The sequence below is a fragment of the Giraffa tippelskirchi genome, chromosome 6 (assembly GCF_054371585.1).
Source record: "Giraffa tippelskirchi isolate mGirTip1 chromosome 6, T2T-mGirTip1v1.2.pri, whole genome shotgun sequence".
NCBI classification, from domain to species: domain Eukaryota; kingdom Metazoa; phylum Chordata; class Mammalia; order Artiodactyla; family Giraffidae; genus Giraffa; species Giraffa tippelskirchi.
Genome location: NC_137280.1, coordinates 139,968,664 through 139,990,595, shown reverse-complemented (window position 1 = coordinate 139,990,595; position 21,932 = coordinate 139,968,664). Strand labels below are relative to the sequence as shown.

Genomic DNA, 21,932 nt, shown 5'->3' with positions numbered 1-21,932 from the left:
AGGAAAATCTGTGAGTTTTGCCTTAAAATGGCTCTTATACCAGCTATAGAGGTGGTATGCTGTCACTGTTTGGTGGGCAAAAAGAGTGCTGCTTCTTTCATGTTATTTATTCATACAGGAGGCTCCTGCCTAAAGAAATAATTCAGATTTTTAAAAAAATATTACTTTGCTTTGTTTATAGCAAAACTCAGAAACAGTCTCTTTTATTTTATATAAATAAAGGTCATAAACAAGTTGCTAGGTTTCTATTGCTCTAGGAGGAGAATGAAAATGCAGTAGCTGCTGATCAAGAAAAGTATTCATATTTTGCTGCCAAGTCAAGGTGACTGGCAGTGATTACTCCACCAAATATTTTTGTTTTGTGCTATACTTGGTCATTTATCTCTTTCTCCAGAGCTTTGAAGATCTCCAAATGCCAATTATGTTATCAAGCCAGGCATGGGTGGGCCTGGTCCAAAGACACCTTCTGTGATAGTTTCTGGGTAAGAAAGCCACTCAGAGTTCAAAAATAGATTTTAGGCTAGAGAGTGAAATGAATAATCTGAACATTGAGGTCACTGATATGCCCTTTTGCATTATGAACACTTGCTTCCCTTCTCAGGTCTTTGTTCCTTCTTTCTCTCACACCATTACTCTCCACATGGTATCACTTGCATCATAGCTACTGCTGCCACAAACAGAAATAAAAGGTCTGCTGGCACCACGTCTCCTCCTCTAGCTTCTATTCAGTTTCTCTAGTCCCCTTCTCAGCAAAGTATCTTGAAAGAAGTAGCTAAGGTCTTGGTTTCTACTTTCTCATCAATACAACACATTCTGAGTGGCTGTTCCATGCCCATCTCTACATATTGACCATTGGGGGACAGCCGCAAACATAACACAAACTCAAACAAAAATATCCACAAAAGGATGACACCCCTTGGCCTGACTTAACAATAGTCTACCCCTGACTTTCTGTGCTTCTTTTTACTGTTTAAATGGCTTTAGGATATCTGAGTGAAGAGGTAATCTTCTGATTAAAACTGCTATCCACTTATTTTCTTTTGGTGATAAAATTCTTGAATCTTAAACATTATTATTATAGTCAGAGTCATGGTGATTTCTGGAAATTTAAGAAAATTTTGCACACAGTGAAATTTCTAAAATTAGGCCTAATTTATTCTGGATAATAGATGCTTTCACAAAGATGGCAAAAATTCCTGGTGAATTTCCAAAGAAAAAAAGTGTAATAGGCTCTTGTTAAATTAATTCTTAAATGGAGTGATTTTTTTTCCAAATATAGACTAGCCTTGGGCAGTCTTAATGCATTACTTACTTTTAAGTCATTAAGGGTAACTCCTACCAAATCAATAGAAGAAAAGATGCTATAGACGAAACATTAAAACTAAAATTAGCATTGACTAAGGATAGATATAAAATAATATGAGATCATGTTTTTCTTTAAAAGTCCAACAGAATTATTGGAGGTTAAAGAAAAAGAAATGCGAAATTGAAAATGTAATTGGATTGGCAAATGTCCTCCCTTACAGGTATCTTTCAGAGGAAATTATACTCTTCTGTAAATCATCTAAAAGACATGAATGCTAACACCAATACAAGTCTCTTTTAATGTCTGGACAACTGAATGCTAATTGATTATTAACCGTGAATTTTAACACCAAATATGTTTAATGATTAAGAATCACTATTCCATTACACTGGGATGGTACAAGAAGATGCAAATAGATCACATTTCTCTACATCTTATAAAATATCACCTTCCTTAGGGTATCTCAGGCAGAAACCCAAGGGCAAAGAATGATATATGACTGAAATCTTTCTAGATTTCCCTAAAGGAAACAGAACAAGGACATGCAAAAAACCCATTCAAAGATCTTTACGCTTGAACGAGATGCAAGGAAAATTAACAGAATAAGTTTCACTACCCAAAGAGTAGTAAATCTAAGGTGTTCAGTACTCTGACAAAATACTGAACACTGTTTCAAAATCGTCAAAATATTTAATTCATAGAAGTCAAAGTTAAGTCCCATTGTTCTGAGGTAACTAATTTAAATAGCCCTATGTTCCTCTAAAACATGCATTAAAAAAACTGCTATCCCTATGTTCAAGGAATCAAATTATATGTTGATCACTGACAAGAAATACATACAAAATAGTCCATAGGAAAATATTAACCATGATGATCTATACTACTATCATTATTGAGCAGCCAAAATTGAAGAGGTGGAAAAATCCAGAAGCAACTGAAGACAACTTTTTGGAGAAGGTAAATCAAATGAGCCCTGACTAATAGCTTCTTAATGGACTGCAGGAAGTGAGGAGATGACAAGAACTATCCTAAAAGTGACCCACTTTTGATAACTATAGACCATCTTTCCTTATCGCATCACACAACTATTAAAAGATGTATCAAAGTAAACCAGGCAATTCAAATAATGGATAAATATATCATAAAGACACTATAAAACATAAGTTCTACTATGCCATATCTTTTGAACAGCCTTTAAAGACTGTTGCTGTTGTTTAGTCACAGGTTGTCTCTAATAAATCTTTGAGACCCCATGGATTGTAGACCACCAGGTTCCTCTTTCCTCCACTATCTCCAAGAGTTTGCTAAAATTCATGTCCACTGAGTTGGTGATGCCATCTTACCATCTCATCCTCTGCTTCCCCCTTCTCCTTTTGCCTTTAATCGTTCCCTGCATCAGGGTCTTTTCCAGTGAATCGACTCTTTGCATGAGGTGGCCAAAGTATTGGAGTTTCAGCTTCAGCATTAGTTCTTTCAATTAATATTGAGGGGGGATTTCCTTTAGGATTGACTGGTTTGGTCTTGCAGTCCAAGGAACTCTCAAGAGTCCTCTCCAGCATCACAATTTGAAAGAATCAGTTCTTCAGTGGTCAGCCTTCTTCATGATCTGATTCTCACACCCATACACGACAACTGGGAAAACCATAGCTTTGACTATATGGACCTTTGTTGACAAAGTGATAGTGTTTTTTAAATTTCATGCCTGCAGTGACCCACTGCAGTGATTTGGGAGCCCAAGAAAATAAATCTGTCACTACTTCCACTTTTTCCCCTTCTATTTGCAATGAAGTGATGGGACCAGATGCCATGATCTTCCTTTTTTGAATGTTGAGTTTCAAGTCAGCTTTTCACTTTCCTCTTTCACCCTGACCAAGAGGCTCTTTAGTTCTTAACTTTCTTCCATTAGAGTAGTATAATCTGCATATCTGAGGTTGTTGGTATTTCTCCTGGCAATCTTGATTCCAGCTTGAGATTCATCCAACCCAGAATTTTGCATTGATGTATTCTGTATAGAATTTGAATAAGCAGGTTGGCAATACACAGTCTTGATGTACTGTTTCCGCAATTTGGAACCAGTCAGTTGTTCCATGTCCAGTTCTAACTGTTGCTTCTTAATACATATATAGGTTTCTCAGAAGACAGGTAAGGTGATCTACTACTCCAGTCTCTTTAAGAATTTTCCAATTTGTTGTGATCCACACAGTCAAAGGCTTTAGCGTAATCAATGAAGCAGAAGTAGATTTTTTTTTTTTTTTTTTTGGTGGGGGGAATCTTCTTGCTTTCTCTATGATCCAATGAATGTTGGAAATTTGACCTCTGGTTCCTCTGTCTCTTTGAAACCCAGCTTGTGCATCTGAAAATTCTTGGTTCACATAATGCTGAAGCCAAGCTTGAAAGATTTTGAGTATTACCTTGCTAGCATGTGAAATAAGTTCAATCATATTGTAGTTTGAACATTCTTTGGCATTGGAATGAAAACTGACCTTTTCCAGTCCTATGGCCACTGCCGAGTTTTGCAAATTTGCTGACAAATTGAGTGCAGCACTTTAACAGCATTATCGTTTAGGATTTTTAAATAGCTCAGCTGGAATTTCATAACCTCCACTAGCTTTGTTTTCAATAATGCTTCCTAAAGCCCACTTGATTTCACATTCCAGGATGTCTTGATCTAGGTGAGTGACTACACCATCGTGGTTATCCTGGTCATTAAGACATTTCTTGTATAGTTCTTCTGTGTATTCTTGCCACCTCTTCTTAATCACTTCTGCTTTTGTTAGGTCCTCACTATTTCTTTCCTTTATCGTGCCCATCCTTGCAAGAAATGTTCTTTTGGTATCTTCAATTTTCTTCCAGAGATCTCTAGTTTTTCCCTTTTTATTGCTCTCCTTTATTTCTTTGCATTATTCGTTTAAGATGGCCTTCTTATCTCTCCTTGTTATTCTCTGGAATTCTGATTTCAGTTGGGTATATCTTTCCTTTTCTCCCTTGCCTTTGGCTTCTCTTCTTTCCTTAGCTATTTGTAAAACCTCCTCTGACAACCACTTTGTCTGCTAGAATTTCTTTTTCTTTCTTTAATGATACACTTCACCATGTTCCTAATTTGTTTCTTTTCTATTATAATTTCAAACAATCAGCTAACCTAAGTTCAAAGAAGGCCCAGTAGAGAATATAGATTCATCATTGTCAACATACCTGTAGATGCCCAACTTGGCCTCACAAGTCTTGAGACCTTGGCTGTCCATCATTAATACTAGCGGTTTCATTTTCTAGTTTCTAAGAGAATTAAAGAAAAGGCAGTATATTTTTATAAGGAAATATAAAACTGATAGGGTCATGAAGCTGGCAGTCACCATAGAATAACTTGAATCCTTGGTCAGTGGCTACCCTAAAGTCAAAATTCAACATATAAAAGGCAGGTAAGAATAGTCAACACATCCTTTTATCTTTTGCTTCATAAAAGTCAATGATAGACTAAACGTAAGGCCCAAAGACACTGAGATCACAAGAGCACCATACATCTCCCTATGTGGATGGCCAAATGGTCCCTGGAGGGTGTGAAAAGTTAAGGGTACAAAAGGAGGGGCAGCTCAGTTAGGAAACCTTCCAAGTTAGGCAGATGAATATCGTCTTCATAGAGTTGGCAATCAGGAAGTGATGGCCACTTGAAGAGAGAAGTGATACAGCACATAAGAAGGATTAGTTGCGCAAGGTTACACATTCAGAGGCCAAAAGGAATTAGATGAGATTAAAGAGGGCCTGAATGACAGTGGTTGAAGTAACAATGGAAGAGGAAGGCAAGAAAGACAGGAGAAACATTTAAAAGGAAATCAATTTTCTCAGTAGTAGGGGACACAAAATGCTGACTCAGAGTCAGCACTGCAAACTGGGTTCTGGAGACACTGTGTTAGTGACCAAGGAGGAGACATGAATTCTGATTCCAGGCTGACATCCCTGCTTCCTGCAGGGATATGACACACCTGATGCTTCCATATCTCTCTGCTCTCCTGTCTGTGGCTCTCATCCTGGATATATAAATGGGTTCCAAGAGGAAAACTTAACTCATGCCAAACAATGTCCCACACTTACAGCCCTTCTCCTTTTCCACTCCTTACAAGAAACATGAAAGAAACAGTGTTTCCCTACATTGATCATAAAACTATTTTTCTTAGTATATAATAATCAATTTACACTGCAAAAAAAAAATCCTAAAAACATTTAAGTTAAAAAATATATATATACATATTTATATACACCTGGTTTTATAAAAACCAAACACCAGAGGACCATATGTTTGAACTGATCTTCAGTGAGTTCAGTGAGTTCAGTCACTCAGTTGTGTCTGACTCTGCGACCCCATGGACTACAGCACACCAGGCTTCCCTGTCCATCACCAATTCCCAGAGCTTACTCAAACTCATGTCCATCACGTCAGTGATGCCATCCAACCATCTCATCCTCTGTCATCCCCTTCTCCTTCTGCCTTCAATCTTTCCCAGCATCAGGGTCTTTTCAAATGAGTCAGTTCTTCCCATTAGGTGACCAAAGTATTGGCACTTCAGCATCAGTCCTTCCGATGAATATTCAGGACTGATTTCCTTTATGATGGACAGGTTGGATCTCCCTGCAGTCCAGGGGACTCTCAAAGTCTTCTCCAACACCACAGCATCAATTCTTCAGCACTCAGCTTTCTTTATAATCCAACTCTCACATCCATACATGACTACTGGAAAAACTATAGCCTTGACTAGATGGACCTTTGTTGACAAAGTAATGTCTCTGCTTTTTAACATGCTGTCTAGGTTGGTCATAACTTTCCTTCCAAGGGTAAATGTCTTTTAATTTCATGGCTGCAGTCACCATTTGCAGTGGTTTTGGAGCCCCCCAAAATAAAGTCTGCCATTGTTTCCATTGTTTCCCCATCTATTTGCCATGAAGTGATGGGACCAGATGCTATGATCTTAGTTTTATGAATGTTGAGCTTTAAGCTAACTTTTTCACTCTCCTCTTTCACTTTCATCAAGAGGCTCTTTAGTTCTCCTTCACTTTCTGCCATAAGGGTGGTGTCATCTGCATATATGAGGTTATTAATATTTCTCCCAGCAATCTTGATTCCAGCTTGTGCTTCATCCAGCCTGGCATTTTGCATGATGTACTCTGAATGTAAATTAAATAAGCAGGGTGACAATATACAGCCTTGACATATTCCTTTCCCGATTTGGAGCCAGTCTGTTGTTCTATGTCCAGAACTGTTCTCAATTCTACTTAAAATAATCTTTAGTCATGGAAATATAGGCACTGTTCTCTGTATTTAGCAGAAAGGTAAGAAAAGGTATTGAACATATTTGTAGTTGCAGGTTTCCTAAATAAGGGAAAAACACACTCAAGGACTAGGATAAGTTAAAAATAGAGATCTAAGCTGGTAGCTGCATTTCATTAAAAAAATATATTTCCCCCCTCCAGTATATGAATCATCCATTTGCTGTTTACAAGTAGGAGAAAAAAAATACAATGAATCCTCTATTGGCCTCCCTCTGAATCTTAGGAAATAGAGTCGAATTATTACTAAATATACCGGTCTACTGATTACATTAATACTCTTTATTTCTTATCACTCTTGTTTGGTCAGTTCACAAAACTTTACCCCTCCACTTTAGTTGGTTTCTATTAATGTCACAAAATGACCTGTATTTAAGAAGTCCAAAAAAACCCATCAGACATCCACCTGTACTGCCTCTTGGTATGTGTATGTTTCAGCCTTGGAATGTGTTATGTGGATTTTGTATTGACAAACCCAGGCAGGTGACAAACAGGTTCTCACATCAACATTTACTGGAAACTTATTTTCAGACATCATAACATCATAATAAATGAATTAAAATGCATACATCATTCATCAGACACCAGTGTGCACAGAATAGTTATATGCTCTTCATGAAATATTATGCAAACTCTGAAAGCACTCTTAGACAGACAGGTTACCGCACCTCTCCAAGTCTCAGTTTGCTCATTCATTACCTTGTGATAATAGTGCTTACTTCTTAGGCTTCTTGCAAGGTACCTCTTAACTACGTCTATCACATAGTTAGGCATGTTCCACATTCTTCATTAGCAATGCACATCCCTCTGTTGGAGAGTCATCCTTGATCTCATTGTCCCTGCCTCTCCCAGCAATCCTGCGTCTTACCAGCCTCTTTGCTTTTCCTGACATTGCCAAAGAGGGGTCTCCCGCCATACAGTGGTGCTTCCTGAGTCCTGTTTGTAATAAATCATTATTCTCCCAAGGTCACTGAGCAGAATCTACGATCTTAATCTTGGAGGCAGTTTTCTGGAGAGTGACTGACCTTTAAGGAAGGCACCCTCTGAGAGCACCTGATTCAAACCATGAAATGCTGAATCATTAACAATTTAAAGCAGAAAAGAATTTAACCAAGTTAGACAACCTGTAATAGCTCCTGTGACTGGGGCCATTAGGACCATTTTGGTATCATTCAGGCCAAACTAATGACTGTGAAGAGAAGGTACCTGAAAACAAGTAGATGGATTCCACTTTACTATTTCCATTTTAAAACTCATTTGGAATTTATCTGGTGTGTCTTCCTAGGTTGACCTTTTTTTCCACATCAATCTGTTCTAATTAGTCAAATAATTTTTATCCACCAAAGTCTATTGAAAACATCTTTGCACACTGACTATTAAGAGATTGTATAACAGAAAAGCTAATGTTAGAAACATAATTTTTTTTTTCAGATGACCATCAAATATAAAGGTTAATAATGCAAAGAGAGAAGAGTGGCATGGATAGGGGTGGTGCGGGCTGTGGGGAAAGAGGGCACACAAACCTCTTCCAAAGGCTTCCCACAACAACAACAACAACTTGCGATACTCTGAATGCCCAATAATACATTCTGATAGCCAGTGTGGTCAACTACCAGCCCATAAATCCTGATTTAACTCAAACCATTCATTTCACGAATGGAAATTTAAGAAGAGGAATTTAAGAGATCCACATTAGATACAGATTGGCCAATGGGATTTCTTGACTCCTAATCCAAAGTCCTCAATTTCATCTTTTTTAAAATTTTATTTTTATTTATGGTACATTTGCTTAGTTGCTCTGCATCACGTGGGATCCTCCTGGATCAGGGATCAAACCTGTGTCTCTGCATTGGCATGTGGATTTTTCACCACTGAGCCACCAGGAAACCCCTCACTTTCATCTTTGATTTACTCCTGTACCCTTAGGTGGCATGAGGAAATAAAATATCACAAATCCAAGTCTGTACGGAGCATCAACTATGCTCACAGTTCCAAGCCCTGGGGGGTGGGGTAAAGAGATCTCAGTTTATAGCCTTTGTCATGAAGTGGGTAATACTCTCTTTTGTTAAGCCTAAACCCTCTCTCATACCCACAGCCATATTCACACACACAGGCCTGAGAGTTAGATGTCTCAGGGAATAATTTGGTCCACTCCACCGCCTTAGATAGATGAAATGTTACTGCCTTTTAAGAAATGGTGCTCCAGAGGTCTCAAAAGATGGAGAAAATTACTGTGAGCAGCAAAGAAGCCTGTCCTAATGCTTTTAAGGAGACAGGTTTTCCCTGGAACAGACATTTCATATTGGAAAATAAAACAAAAAATCATAAATATAATTACATACGAGAATATAGTACAGACTATTCATGTGGAAGCCATTGAAGGGAAATCCCAGGTTTTGGTCAGTAAAGGTAGTCTCAGTGTTTCTTGATAAGTTTCTTATTAAAAAAATAAAATAAAAAAGAAAAGAGTATTTCAAGTCCCAAAGAACTAAGAACAATGGTTTCCACATAAGGGTACAGATTCCACGGCATTTCTGAAGGTCAAACTTTGCTCAGAAAAGACATGCTATTTATCCCTGGCACAACACTCATGCTGAGTCACCAAGTCCAAGTGGCACCAACAGAAACTATTTAGTTTACAATAGCAACCACAGCGGAGTGGAATACACCAGACACTATCTCCAGGGTGGCTCCATCATGGACGAGCCTGCCTCTAACTTCCTGCCTGGTTGTGGTTAGAACCAGAAGCCAAGGCTGCTACACAGCAAATCCAGGGCAGGATTCATCCACACTGTATGAGGGAGCAGTGAGGAATGTCCAAATGACCCTCCCTCATCAGAGATCTACGGCTAAATGGTGTTCTGCATATTCACATATGCCATGAAGCTACATGATTGTTTCCATGTTAGAATTAGCATTAATTAGACTGAGTCTTTTAAATTCATCTGAACACCCTTCATGCTTGTTTGTCTGTGTAGTGCTTTCTGTCACTGATTTTTGAATTACAATTTCTTCCTCGCTTGCCAGCAGGTTTATAAAAAATGTGCCCTTAAGTTTGTTTTTAACATTAAGTTTACATTTCACTGTCAAAGTGAAGTCTGAAGACAGCAATAGCTTTTTTTTTCTTTTGTAATTGTGCCTATGGAATACACAGAATTTTGCCAAAATTTACATCTTCCTGCTCCCATTTCTGCATGCCATATCTACTGCTTGTGGGCCCTTGTAGATCCACAAGGATACATGTGGATCTTGGATACATGTGTTTAGGGATTTTTTAATATTTTACATTTTTTTGCTTATAATTGTATTTTATAATTTCCAGAAAACAAGTTTAGAAATATTTCACCTGTAAGTGGTTTTAAGGCTTACCCATCAGCTATTTTATATCACAACTCTCTCATTTGGGGGTTGTTCATTTGTATTTAGTTTAGTTGGCTAGATCAAACAGAGAAGATAGAAAGTATGTTTTGTGAGGCTTGAACTAGTCAGAAAGCATCTCAGTTTTTCTAAGATAAACTCATCTGACTATACATTCTTGGGATTCATATTTCCCTTTGAAAATATGTAGATATCCCATTGTTTTCTGCTTTACTTTAAAAGAGAATACTTTGATTAGCAAAACTTCTGTTTTTCTGTAAATTTTTTCTGTTTTTACACTGGAAATACCTATTTTGCCAGGATGGACTTAGATGCAGTTGTCTATTACTTTATCTGGCTCTCAGTGAAACCTGTAAATTTGACTAGCTCAGAAAAACATTCCTTGATTATGTCTTTGACATGTTAGTCTTTGTTACCATCTGTTCCTTGGGAATTTCTACAGGTTTTGGAAAAAAAATTCTGTAATTCATTCTCTATTCACTATGCAATCATCTTTATTTTCTTTGACTTTGTCACTTATTCCCTTATTTGTTCTAGGAAAGCACTTCATTTTTATTCTTCACTTAGCTTTTTCTCAGTATGAATCCTTTGCTGAGTCTGTAGTGGGTTTTAATTTCATTATTGGCTTTTGGTTCCCTTACAATGTTTCCTATGTAATTTCCCTTGATTCTATGACCTTTTTGTCTCTTCTGACCTGTCCTTACACATTTTCATTCCTCTGCCACTGAGAAATTACAGTGACCTTTCCCCATTTCACCACTACCTGCCCCTCAGTTTTCTCAACCTTTCAATGATTTGTAAATACATCATTTGCGGCAGGATGCTTTTTCTCATGTCTTCAAGATGATGTTTCTGTTCCTTATCATGTAGTTCCCACCGCCCCCACACAGGCTCCATACTGCTTCATCTACACAAAGGGGAAGGACCTATCCGGGTGTGATGTTGCTCCTGGGTGTACCCTCTGACCCCGTGGACACTGACTGAATATCCCTCTCACATCCATAGCTTGAACTTTGTTTAGGTATCAGGAAGGCTCTCATCTCTCACACTCTGAACAGAGGAAATTCAGGAAGGACAACTTCCAGTTTGCTTGGTCACTCACGAATCCTTGTGCTTACTCTTGCTTAAAGAGATTTCTACACGGGAACTGCATCCCCCAAAATATATGATGTCTTGGCTTTTTCCTATTTCTGGCAGTTGTTTTTGGGGACCATGGCCTCTCACTAGTTTGTATCTAGGTTTATGTATAAATGTGTGTGTATATATATAGTTGCATGCATATGTGTGTACATATATGTGCATGCATGTACAAGTGCATGCATGTTCAGTCATGTCTGATTCTTTGCAACCCCATGGACTGTAGCTTGCCACGCTCTTCTGTCCATAGGATTTTCCTGGCAAGCATACTGGAGTGGGTTGCCATTTCCTCCTCCAGGGGAGCTTCCTGACCCAGGACTTGAACCTGTGTCTCCTGTATTGCAGGCAGATTCTTAACCACTTGAGCCACGTATGTGTATGGGTATGTACAAATATGTGTATTATGCATGCTTGTCTATATATGGGTATTTGTGCATATATGTATGCATTTGTGTTTTATGTACATATGTATGTGTAAACGTGTATGTGTTTTCCCTGTAGGGTTACAGTAGTAGTCCCCAGCCTTTTCAGCAACAGGGATTGATTTTGTGGAAGATGAATTTTCCATGGATGAGGGGGAGGATGGCTCAGGTGGTAATGCAATCGATGGAGAGCAATGACGGTTGGCAGATGAAGTTTCACTCACTTGTTCACTGCTCACTTCCTGCTGTGTGGCCCACTTCCGTACAGGCCGTGGACTGGTACTTGTACCATGGGGACCCATGGGTTAGAGAACTGAAAAGCAGACTGTCTAAAAATGGCAACCACAAAGAAAATAAGAGGAAATGTTCATCTTACCAGCTGCTACTGATACTAGATTTTGCATTCAGGGCCCAAATACAAGTAAAAGTTAAAGCATCTCCTAAGAAATTTTGGCTGCGCGGCGCAGGAGCTACCCCACGTCCAAGGTCAGGAGCAGCGGCCAAGAGGAGCTACCGCACGTCCAAGGTAAGGGGCAGCGGCTGCGCTTTGCTGGAGCAGTAGTGAAGAGATACTCCATGTCCAAGGTAAGAGAAATTCAAGTAAGACGGTAGATGCTGAGAGAGGGCATTAGAGGGCAGACAGACTGAAACCACAATCACAGACAACTAGCCAATCTGATCACATGGACCACAGCCTTGGCTAACTCAATGAAACTAAGCCATGCCATGTGGGGCCACCCAAGACAGACGGGTCATGGTGGAGAGGTCTGACAGAATGTGGTCCACTGGAGAAGGGAATGGCAAACTACTTCAGTATTCCTGCCTTGAGAACGCCATGAACAGTATGAAAAGGCAATACTGCCAGTATGCAGGTCAGGAAGCAACAGTTAGAACTGGACATGGAACAACAGACTGGTTCCAAATAGGAAAAGGAGTATGTCAAGGCTGTATATTTGCCACCCTGCTTATTTAACTTATATGCAGAGTACATCATGAGAAATGCCGGGCTGGAAGAAGCACAAGCTGGAATCAAGATTGCCAGGAGAAATATCAATAACCTCAGATATGCAGATGACACCACCCTTATGGCAGGCAGAAAGTGAAGAACTAAAGAGCCTCTTGATGAAAGTGAAAGAGGAGAGTGAAAAAGTTGGCTTAAAGCTCCAGTCCCATCACTTCATGGCAAATAGAGGGGGAAACAGTGGAAACAGTGGCAGACTTTATTTTTTTGGGCTCCAAAATCACTGCAGATGGTGAGTGCAACCATGAAATTAAAAGACACTTACTCCTTGGAAGGAAAGTTATGACCAACCTAGACAGCATATTAAAAAGCAGAGACATTACTTTGCCAACAAAGGTCCATCTAGTCAAGGTTATTGTTTTTCCAGTAGTCATGTATAGATGTGAGAGTTGGATTATAAACAAAGCTGAGTGACGAAAAATTGATGCTTTTGAACTGTGGTGTTGGAGAAGACTCTTGAGAGGCCCTTGGACTGCAAGGAGATCCAACCAGTCCATCCTAAAGGAGATCAGTCCTGGGTGTTCATTGGAAGGACTGATGTTGAAGCTGAAGCTCCAATACTTTGGCCACTTGATGTGAAGAGCTGATTCATTTGAAAAGATCCTGATGCTGGGAAGGATTGGGGGCAGGAGGAGAAGGGGACGACAGAGGATGAGATGGTAGGATGGCATCACCAATTCAATGGACATGAGTTTGAGTAAACTCTGGGAGTTGGTGATGGATAGGGAGGCCTGTTGTGCTGTGGTTCATGGGGTCATAAAGAGTCAGACACGATTGAGTGACTGAACTGAACTTAACTGAAAGAAACTTCTAAAGAGGGGAGGATTCTGTATTTCTGATGGCTGAACACACAGTGTCTTTAATTGTGCACTTAGATGCAATTCCATAAAACTTAAAGGTTCATGAAAATTTTTCCAAGAGTTTGCTGAGAGATTGACTGTAATTCCTAGTTTGATGATGGAATAATTTCTCATTTTCTGTTTTATCTTAAGAGATTTTAAGTGCATCCTTAATAGAGGCTAAGGAAGACACAATTTTTAAAACCTCAAGTCCCTTTTCTCCATTTCCCCCTTCCAGATGTTTACAACTCCTAAGATAAAAACTACCTGAGATATAACTTGGTTCTATGTGTTTCTGAGGCTCTCCATTTTATCAGCATGTACCAGGATGCCCAGAGGGGACAAGTAGTGTACCCAAGGTCTGAGAGCTTGTAACAAAGCCCAGACCATAACTCAAGCACCCTGACTTTAATAATGATGAGATTTCACTTGGCTCTGGAAAGAAAATATAATGATTGCTCTTTAGAAAAGCTACCAAGTATGTGTATACTTTTGCTCTAGCAATCCTTAGGGAGAAGGAACAGTGACTCTCATTATTCTTGAAGCACTGCCCTGTCGCTAACAATAGCCACTTCCGATTTCTTATCCTCTGAAATGAGCAAAACTCCCACAAAGGTAGGAAGGCTGTCTTCACACATATAGGGGAAAATGACCTTCCTAGAGTCTGTGTACAAGACTAAGAAGATACCGAATCTTTACAGATCCTTGGAAAGTTATGCACAATCTGGATTTTTTTTTCAACTGCTTATGGCTAGCTGCAGCCCAGAGATGGACCAAAGGTTTTTCAATTCATGCAATCACCATACACTTTTCATTCCAACTCTAAGCCATGCACATCCCCCAAAGCCAATTTTGCAAAGTGCCACATTCTTTTGAAATATTCCATGGATTTCATTATGCATTTTAAAAAATGTAGCCCTGAAGCTAATAATAAGATAGTCACTGAAAACATGTTCCCTTTGAATTGGCTCTATAATACTGGTTGTTAATGAACCTTGGAGAAATATAGCAGGAAGAGCACTTTTCAGATTCAAAATTCACGTACACTGACCATGTTGAAGCAAAAGTCACTCTAAAGTCAAGAGGCTCTTGGAGCTTCTGCTATTATCATTGCAGAAAAATGCAGTAAATTCAGCACCATGAGATGAACCTGTGATGCCTTCCAACCATCCTCATCACTTCACTTGGGATGACCTTCATTTTTATTCTGCTTTCTTACCTCCCTGCACAGGCCTTGTGTACTCAGCATGGGACTTGTGATTCATGTCCAAGCCAATGATCATAATCCTGCTCCCTGGCCACCACTACTGGTCCAGAGATGGGCATGTGACACCATTCGGGCCAGTGAGACAGATGGTGAGTTTTGCTTGGTGCTCCTGGGAAACAAGCTTCTGGGTCTTCTAAAATAGCTCCAAAAGCAATAACCACACCCTTATAGAAAATGAACAGAGAGAAAAGGGGAGAATTGCACCACCCTCAATGTATAGGCAAGACTTTTTAAGGAAACAATGAGGAAACTATAAGAAAGTTTAATTTCCAGTCAACTGAGAAGGTATATTTTTACAGAATAATTTCTTAATATTACAAACGGCTTTCTAAAGACTTCTGCAAAGGGAACAGCTTCTGTGGCAAGAGAATCACTCTCAGTGTATGGTAAAGTCATCACTCTTCTCTGGAAGAGAAATCCTGGAAATATCAGGACATTTAAAAAAAATAATAGCTATTCTTTTTGACATGCTGCTGATCAATGTAATTTGAACTGTCATTCAAATAGACTAAAAAAGCCTAGGTAACTTTCTGAGAAGCAGTGGGCTTAGGAGAATGTATCAGAATCATTTATCTAATTTTTCTTCTGGGTTTCCATCACAACAAAAGCAATGCTATTCTAGTACGCTTTTTTCATTACATTTTCAAAACGTGAAACACCGGTTGCCGAGGTAATCACTGACTTCCATGATAAAAGTCATAAATCAAAGGAAAGAGTAATACTTTTAGAATTATGCAAGTTGATTTCACATTACCAGGGATGACTAGAAACACAGATAACCTGAAAGCTGACATTTAGAGGTCAGAAGATAAAAGATGACTATTTGCATGGGAAAGCTATTTATGCAATTAAGTGAACTTAATTATGCTTGTATAAATTTTATAAACACATTACAAATTTGGATTTTGGGCTAATTAAGCTTTAATTTAGTTGAGAAAGCTAAACCATGTAAGCTTTTATGAGAAACCCCTGGTCATCCACTGAAAGGAAAGAGGTAAAATCACAGATTTTAGGAACCATCTGGAGAAATAAACAATTTAGGAAAGTTCTAGAGACAGAAATTATAGTCAATTATCCAAGATGTAAAGCTATAGTTTGAGGTTATGCTGTCCTTCATTTTCTCAAGAGTACCCCTTAATTAAATGCAAATAATCAGAAATGGCAATTAATAGATTGCTATAATTCCCTGATTAGATAGTGGAGCCCATTTACAATACTTGCAGACTATGGACTCTGCAATAAACCAAATGAAATGTATATTCATAAATTATTCTCCAGTGTGTCCCTTATTGAAAAGTTTTCTATGATGGTACCACCTCATAAGCTAGCCAATGATGTTAGCACCTGTCAAACCATCACCAATATTTATAGGACGTTTGGAGAATCAATCTTCCTGACTGATAGGGATATTGGCATTGAATAGCCAAGCTACAGGCACAGGAGGTTCACAAGGGTGAGACCTTTGAACCACCTGAAGCAAGCATCAAAGCATACAGATCAGGAACAGCTGTTAATAGCTTTTCATAGAAGACCCAGGGCAGAGCAGATGCCCAAGTGCAGGCCCTCTCACTGCCCCTACGAGGCTGTGCCCTCCTACAATCCATGCTGAAGAGAGACTTTCTCTTCATACCTCTACAGGGGACTGACTACTCCATGCCCTCTCCCCATCTGAAGCTTTGAACTTGCCTCTCCCTATGTCTAGAATCCCCCTCAGTTCTTCTAGGCTGTCACAACCCATGCTTTAGGTTTCTTCTAAACTTCACTTCTCCAGAGACACATGCTGATGTGTGTCTGATGCAAGCCATGCCCAATTACGCAGTGCCACATCTTTCAGAGGACATATCAGAATTCATATTTTGTTTATTAAGTAGTTGGCCTCTCATTCTCTGAATTGGTTATTGTTTCCTGTGTTTCACACAGTTCTGTTTCAAGTTCAGTCAGCAATAATACATTCAGAAAAAGTCCTGGAGTGACTGTAATTCTTGTAGCATAGATGATTTTTCAGCCACACCCAAGTTAAATATGCTTTTAAGACTCCATTAGTCACTTCTTTACAAGTGAGCTTATGAATTAAGTGAGCTGTGCTGAATTTCTGCAATTGAGTCCTCTTTTCCTCTTTGCAAGGTGCTTCTCTAAGTGTCCAAGTTGACAATAGTAACAGTAAGCATTCACTGGGTGTCTACCACACTCTGTGTTCTGGTTCACTCCAACCTTTAACACAACGCCTGAATCGCATTACTACAAACAAGTAAAGTGAAGCTCAAAGAAGTTAAGCTTCTTGTCCAATATCAATCATCTGGCTCACCAGGAGCAGAGCTGAGGTTTGAACCCAGGTCTGTTTTCTCAAGAACCTGTAAACCACACCTCCCACTTCTCTAACATCATATTTTTCACACGTCAGGATCCTTCCAAAGCATCAGCTGGCAGCCTGACTTCATAACAACTCTGGACAATGACAGCATGATGGAAAATGAGTGAAGAAGCTTGGCAGTCTAGACTGGAAGGATTTACTCCTACATATTTAAGTCTGCTGATGTGAGGCCTCTGAACCTCTTAAAGCTCAGTAAGAGATTTGTACAATATGAAAGAAGGGAATAAGGTCCATTAGAAAACAGCAAAGAGAATTTCTCAATATATTGTGTAGGAAGCATACTTCCAGCTGGGAGTAAGAAGTATTCACCTGAATGTGTGGACACTTAGAAGGTTCTAAAATCAGAGTAGGTATACTGCAGACCATCAGCAGTATATATACTGCTGATACATACACACACACACACACACACGCACGCACACTATCAAGGGCTCCTTCATGAGCCCTTGCTGCTGACTCTTGGAGCCATCCCGCTTATACCACAAGAATGGGGACTGGAGGCTCTGAGGAACAGACAGTGATCTCTCAGCCTGGAGAGTACTGAGGAAGGGTGTATGATGCAGTTGTTAGGAGTTTGGGGCTCATGTTTCCCTTCATATTCCAGCTCTGTCATTTACTGAAACCAGGTGAAAATAACTTGACCACTCTTTGAAGCCTCAGTTTACTCATTTGGGAAAGGGAGAGAGTTAAAGGACCCGTCTTCTAGGGATGAAATAATATACCCCATGTGAGGTGCTCAGTATCATGCCCAGCACAGAATAAGCTCTTACAAGTCACCCTGCTGATAACAATAATCTATATGCGAATACAGGAGTTAATGTACCTATGAGTGGTCAAATTCTGTTTGTAGTAATTAAAAAAAGCAAAAGACTTGTTCTAAATAACCTCCCTTTTTCTAATACAGAAAGTATTTGTAGTAAGTGTGAGGAATTACAGTCTGTATTTATCCTTACAGATGAGGTCCCTAATTCAACCACAATGTAGCCAAGTGGTCCTTAAAGAAAGCAACTATGATGACACATTCTAACTTCTTTTTTATGATTTTCTTCTTTTTTTCATTTTAGCTCATTATTTGTAGTTTTTTGAATCTCACAAGTATTACCTAAGTACATTCTCCTTGCAAAATGTCACTAGAAAATAGTACAGCAAGGCAAAGTCACCTTCCACTATCCTCTTCCATCTGCCTCATCATCCCACCTCTCCCCACTGCCCAACTTCTCTCCCAGTGGAGACTACTGTATCAGATATTCAAGGGATCCACATACTAGATTGCCATCACCTCTTACTCCACTCTTCAATTTCATTTTTAGCATTTATACAATTGTCTTGTCTTGGAAACCTCCTCCTTGATTATGCCAAGTCATCCCCTCTGTACATTCTTACAGCATCCACTCATTATAGTGGCATTTCTACATTTATTTGTTCAATCATATGATCAAGTCTCTCCTACTAGATAGCAAACTCTCTCTGAGGAAGGCCCACATTTACTTCTGTTCACTGTTGTACCTCCAGCACCTAGTATAGTGCTTCGCCCACAGGAAGAGTTCAATAAACATTTGTTGAGTAAATGTTACTTATTCATTAGGTTGTCACAGTTGGTAACTAGACTGACAAGAGATTCGTAGAGTTGAAGATTTCAAATAGAAACCAGTCACTTAATTGGGACCTGGAAACTATTTTTCAAAGAAAATCACAAACATCAGAAGTTCTCCACCAGTGAATGAACAAGATGCAAATTATCCCTGCTCTCATGGAAACCTCCTTGCCAAGAACTGCAATGCAGGTTTCAATTAAGAAAATAAAAATTTGCTCATGTGAACCAAAAAGCATTCACTTCTAAAACAGCAACCAACTATGTATGACATGAAGCTGGTTAAAGTCAATGAGTGACCAAGTGACCCAAAGGATCATTTCCTTCTATCTTTGAATTTTAGGAAGCGCACTATTTTTTTTAAACTTAGAATTAAGAGAAATTTCAGAGAGAGAAAACAAGCTAACTTAACGTGGCCAACTACAGACAGTGCATTAATGATCAAAACTCCCTGCCATTGGCCAACCAGATACAATGGCTAGCTAAGGAATGAGAATGTACCGAGTCTTTTACCGAACATCCGATAGACACTGACTCAAGACTTGCCTGAGTTTGCAAAAGGCAAAGCTCTACAACTCACTGTTCATTCTTGTTTATTCTAAAGTTGGAAGGTTGATTGTAGTAGTTATTAGGCATGGGCCCTTAAGCAGATCATTGATCCCCAGTTGTCCCTTCAATCAAAAGGGTAAAATTACATTATCCCTGCTATGTCTCTCCCATGGGGATGCTGGTCGAGACTCAGGTAATGCAACAAACATGAACCAATGTTCTAAGGAGTCAAGAACTTTTACAAACATAACAGTGGTTATGAGGATTGAATGGAGCTATTTTCTCTTACTGTGTCCCTTGGTAAGTAGTAGTCACTTAAAAACACTTGTTGAAATACAGTGATGACTATTACATAAAATTGTAATAGTAACAATTTTATGGATTTTTTTAACCTGTGTGTGTGTGCGTGTGTAGGGAACAACACATTGGGACTCCATCACATTAGGTCCTTAGGAAGTGGCTATGAAAGGATGCAGTGCTCTATTGTTTTCTACTGAAAAAGGCTTAAATTGTCCTCAAGTTCCACTCACTAACTCATCCTGTAACAATACAACATCTACTATTAGCAAATCAAGTGTTATGAGATGCTAATAAGTTTTTCCACTTAATAAAGCTGACCAATAATTAAAAGCTGGCAAATATGCATACTTTCAACCATACTGGTATTCCAGTTAGAAAGTTTCACCATTAAATATAAAGGCTATACTCCTGAGAATTTTTTCTATTCTTTAACTCCATTTTTAACAAAGCAACTCCTTATTTAGTTAGATGATTCACATGTGGCCTAGTGAAGGCAGAAAAGTATTCAAAAGGCAACTAAACCATGATTCTTATAACACAGATGCTGGTTCTGTAGCTAGTGACTCCTTAGAATATTCATGAAGCTAAAAGAGATCCCCATAATGTGGTTGCACTTCTGATTTCTGAGAGTCATTCAGAGTTCACAGCTGCATGACCAAAAAAGAACTAAAACTTCCTTCTGTGAGCAGCTATATGTGATGGAAGAAGACAGAAATCCAGAGAGATTTTTCTGACGTGCTTTTTCTCAATTCTAGAATCACAAATAAAGTGAATTTTGAGTGTATGAAGAAGATAATAAGTGGGAAAGGTCATAAATATTATCCAAACAATAAGTTAATGTTGCACAGTGATTTGTTTATAATTGGAACTCAAGTTTCCCGTTTGACCCCTGAAGAGTATCTATAATTTGCATCCTGTCGAACTTGACTAGCATCAGCACCTGCTCTCCTCTTTCCCCACCCACTCCTCTCCCCAGAGGCCTGGCCTCTCAACACTGGAAGGAACTACAGTATCCGAGGTGATCCGAGTTTAACATCCCTGCATCCAGGCTACAGTCACAGTGCTTTCTCTGCTTTAAACACCATTCGAAAGGTCCTTCTCTATCCTTTAAGCCTCAATCTAAGGAGCCTCCCAGGGCCTTCTACCTCTGACTAATTTCTTCTTTCACACTCCCTTAAAAAGTCTGTCACTTAGGGGAACTTATTAAAATTTCACATGTTTTTTCTTCTTAGTAAATTATACTCTATTAAAGTACAGGATTTTCTTTATTATAATCTTTAATGATCAGAAAAACCACAGTGCTGCACAATGTGCTTAAGAAATACCAATCGAACTGTAGCAAAAGCACCCAATAAATTGTACAAATTTGTAACAAGCTTGTTTTATAGCATTTTGCAGTAATTACAAGGACTAAAATCATCCTTGAGGATTTACATTCTTGCAAAAGGTATAAAACACAGTAAGCTTCAAACTAAACAGGACATGGCAGAGCTGTATCCCAGGACTTTCATGGAACAGAGTGGATTTTTGTCCTGTGTTTTTCTGCATTACAATGCTAATGCCACCTTAAAAATAACATTGTGGTCATTTTTCAGCTTGATGAATTTGAGCTAATGGATGAAAAATTAACCTCCAGAGACAGAGCACTGAGAGATGGAAACACAGTGTTCTCAATATAAAAAGCCTTTCCAAGTTCTCAAGTGACACTGGCATCAGAGCTGAAGCAATTGCTATTCACAATACATTCATTAACAATGTTAAGTGAAAGATACAGCTAAAGCCAATAATATCATTTTCTCCCATTTCCTGAGCAAATCTGTGTATTAGCTAGGATGATTTCTCCTGTTTCTTGTCTATTTCACACTCCTGACTTATGTAATTAAAATGTAGCAGGTAGTTGATACACAGGAGGGAGTGTATGTATTAAAAATACCTTTTCATAATCAAATTCAAGCACTCATCTCATTTATGGTCTGTCTACCTTAATAAATCAACTAATACTTCATTTTAAAAGCCATATAAAGCTCTATTAACCCATCTTTACACACTAATTTAAAGTGATAGGCTATTCATAAATTTTTCACATTCATTTATTCAATAAACATTCTAAATATCTACTATATACTAAGCAAGTTGTTGAAAGCTGTCACTATAAAGGTGAATAGTTTAAGGTTACCGTCTCTGTAGGGGAAACAGGAAAATAAAATAATGCAGTACTGCATATCTCCCCACTGCAGGACACCAGGTACAGCAAAAACAAAAGAGGGAGTTGTCAGGTTTATCTGGGAGTACTTCTGAGAAAATCTGAGAAATCAGAGAAAAGCTTAAAAAGAGCACTGTGTATGGAAGATCAAATATAGGTGTGATTTTCAAGCGAATTTCTGACCTTATGGGAGGAAGTCCTGGCCCAGCTGCTTGATGAGCAGGACTGACTA

At 38.9% G+C, this 21,932-nt stretch overlaps 1 protein-coding gene and 1 long non-coding RNA gene across 5 annotated transcripts in view; one reads left to right on the top strand and one right to left on the bottom strand.

Moving 5' to 3' along the window:
* The window catches only part of SGCD (sarcoglycan delta), a 434,639-nt gene that overhangs the window by 370,996 nt on the left and 41,711 nt on the right, over positions 1-21,932 (bottom strand). The window lies entirely within an intron of this gene.
* LOC145510513 (uncharacterized) lies at positions 11,826-19,824 on the top strand. Its single transcript, XR_014057077.1, has 3 exons — positions 11,826-12,085; positions 14,651-14,775; positions 17,088-19,824. It is a non-coding gene; the product is annotated as an uncharacterized LOC145510513 (long non-coding RNA).